The sequence below is a fragment of the Limulus polyphemus genome, unplaced genomic scaffold (genome assembly GCF_000517525.1).
Source record: "Limulus polyphemus unplaced genomic scaffold, Limulus_polyphemus-2.1.2 Scaffold55, whole genome shotgun sequence".
Lineage (NCBI taxonomy): Eukaryota > Metazoa > Arthropoda > Merostomata > Xiphosura > Limulidae > Limulus > Limulus polyphemus.
Window position 1 is genome coordinate 344,163 of NW_013665665.1, and position 3,369 is coordinate 347,531.

Below are 3,369 nucleotides of genomic sequence, written 5' to 3' on the forward strand. Positions count from 1 at the left end.
GTCACATTATAACGCCCCCACGGCTGAAAGGGCGAGCATGTTTGGTGTGACAGGGATTCGAACCCGCGACCCTCAGATTGCGAGTCGAGTGCCTTAACCACCTGGGCATGCCGGGCTGAAAAAAAGTAATGTAATGTTTTGTTAATTTTTATTATATAAAATGTCATATTTATTGTGCACATTTTTCGATACATAGTAACTAACCATTATGTTTTTCCTATGTATATATATCATAGCTGTCAGTCTTAAGTATTTTTCTTCTCTCTCTCTATATATATATATATATTGTAGCCGTCAATCTTAAGTTTATATATGTATATATAAAATAACCTTAAAGACACAAACACATACACAAATTAGACAAAACTTCTCTGAGAAACCACAATGTATCAAGATCGCTTAACCTGGACTTACTTTCAACAGAAAATGATGTAACCATAAAATCATCCGTCGAGTTGCTCACAACTGATCTTGTCTGTTATGAAGCACAAAGCTGTACTAAAGGCTATCTGTTCTTTTCTCACCACGGGTATTGAAATTCGGTTTTCTAAACATTATAAGTCGTCAGACTTACCGCTGAGCCAGTGGGCGAGAAATATAGATCTTTGGTGTTCAGTGTAAATAAAAATAAGTCATTCACAGCATTTGCAAGTGTTCACGTATGTAATTTAGTGTTGTTTACAACACTGATGATTTTTTAAATATATGCATGACTTCTTATTATTCTACAGCAAGTACTATTTATTACAATTACCACCCACCTCCTTCCCCCAGTGGCTCAGAGGCCTTATACCGCTAAAAATCGGGGTAACTTTGTGCTTAACGACAAACAAACAATTACAATTATTACGATATATACATAACATAATATTACATATATACATAACATAGTCTAAGCTAAGTTGGTGTAATTTACTGTAGGGATACATCTGGTCGAAAAGGCTCACTACGGGTCCGCAAGACCATTCACAGGAATAATATAAATTGTCAAGAAATATAACAGGATAAAAAAAATAAAAAACGTCCCACAACAATGATCAGCACATCATAAGTTAGATTTGCAAAAGTACGTCAAAATGTCGTCTAAGATGTCAAAATGTTTCACGTAAGCCGTTTATTTCTCAACTGCCACAAGCTGTTAAAGTTGACTTAAAAGCAAAATGGAAGGTTTTGTAATAGTAAAACTTGAAACACGCAAAATCGTTGACATTATTCGAAGAAAACATATAAGTGTACTTATTTTGTACATTGCACCATATAAATCGAACTTTCTTTTCTAAAGCAGACATGATTCAGAGCCTTAATCCTTTCCTCACACTGTGTGGTTGGTTGTATTGGAAGTATTTCAATATTAAGTAACATAATTCTATCCCCCCTATCTCAGTGTAAATTATACTATAAAATAATCATGTGCTGCAGCCAGTATTGCTGCTTTTCGTATAACGATAACATAGATGCAGCTGTGAAGAACAGAACATTATCTGATATAGTCTATAGTGAGATAAAGAATTAGGCTTGACAAAGCAGGCGTGATCTCTGGTAGTACAAACTATCAGCACAGCCTTTCATTCCATGTTCCTCCAGAGTACAAGTCAACACCGTCATTCTTTGGCTCATGAATACAATTTGATTTCTTTATAATAAGCTAAGTGCTGGACGCACGTGTAACCGACACCTCGGTCACCCAGGGTGAGGACAATACAGGGAGCACACGTGCAGCAGGACCACCTTCCTAGTCTCCCGGGCGCGAATAATTGGTCTTTGAGAACCACACACCGACTCAGATTAAGATCGGTTGTGGTCCTACACTGCAGTGTTTAGATCACCCGATGTCCACAATCATCTGCGCGGAAATCGAAAGATCGCGTTCGAGGTGAGCACAGCACGTGCCACTGAGACATGGCGGGAACATTTAGTTATAAGTGAAACTGCAAGAGCCCTTTTTGTGTTTCTGATGTCCTGTCATTCAGCTGTCTCGATTGAGTTGTCACCTGCCATAGTATTGGCCGTCAACAACCATCAAAACTGTCAATTGAACTATCCCGCCTTTTTCTGGTATAAAAAATACAGTCCTTGAAAAAAGGGAGAAGGAACTTGAATATATCAGTCAAGAAAGGAAAAATAGATGAAGGCAAGAAGCAATAAACAGATTTTACACTCAAGAAAACAGTCTACAGGCATTGAGAATTTGCTAAAGATATTGTAATGTTTGCTGTGTCCTCTTTCGTGGTGTTTAATGAGTAATTTCAAAGATTTTTCACAGTTCATTTAACATGATTCACGCAGACAATGTCAAACCAAAACACTGACCAAGATGCACGACCCTGTTAGAATTAACTAACCAAAGTCTAAAATTATCTTGCTATAATGCAATATAAATACAAAAATAACACTTCCAGGAGGGAATAAAGAAAATTATTTACTTTTTAATAGCTAGAAATGAATGGTTGCCAGTAGAGTAAGGTTTAAGAAGGTATTCCGATGTTTTTCCCAGTGGATTAGATGCCCCCATAAGCAACAAAAAGCTTGTTGCCTGACAACATACTTCTAATGTTTAATACTACAACTACTGATATCTCTTCATTGTTTTGTAGATTACTTCATACTGACAACCTATGATAAACACATATATTTATCCTTGCTGTTGTTGGTTAGTTTTGTTACATGATAACCAAAATACATTGCTGTTGTTGGTTAGTTTTGTTACATGATAACCAAAATACATTGCTGTTGTTGGTTAGTTTTGTTACATGATAACCAAAATACATTGTTGTTGTTGGTTAGTTTTGTTACATAATAACCAAAATACATTGCTGTTGTTGGTTAGTTTTGTTACATGATAACCAAAATACATTGTTGTTGTTGGTTAGTTTTGTTACATAATAACCAAAATACATTGCTGTTGTTGTTTAGTTTTGTTACATGATAACCAAAATACATTGTTGTTGTTGGTTAGTTTTGTTACATAATAACCAAAATACATTGTTGTTGTTGGTTAGTTTTGTTACATAATAACCAAAATACATTGCTGTTGTTGGTTAGTTTTGTTACATGATAACCAAAATACATTGCTGTTGTTGTTTAGTTTTGTTACATGATAACCAAAATACATTGTTGTTGTTGGTTAGTTTTGTTACATAATAACCAATATACATTGCTGTTGTTGGTTAGTTTTGTTACATGATAACCAAAATACAATTTCTATTACTTTCGAATGTTTGTATGTGTACCTTTTAAATCTCCGAAATACATAACGAACAGTTTCATTGACAGGAAACGATTAAAAGAAGCAAAAGAAATATCACATTCTGATGCATTATTTGACGTGAAATAATAATGATGAATATATATATATATATATATATATAT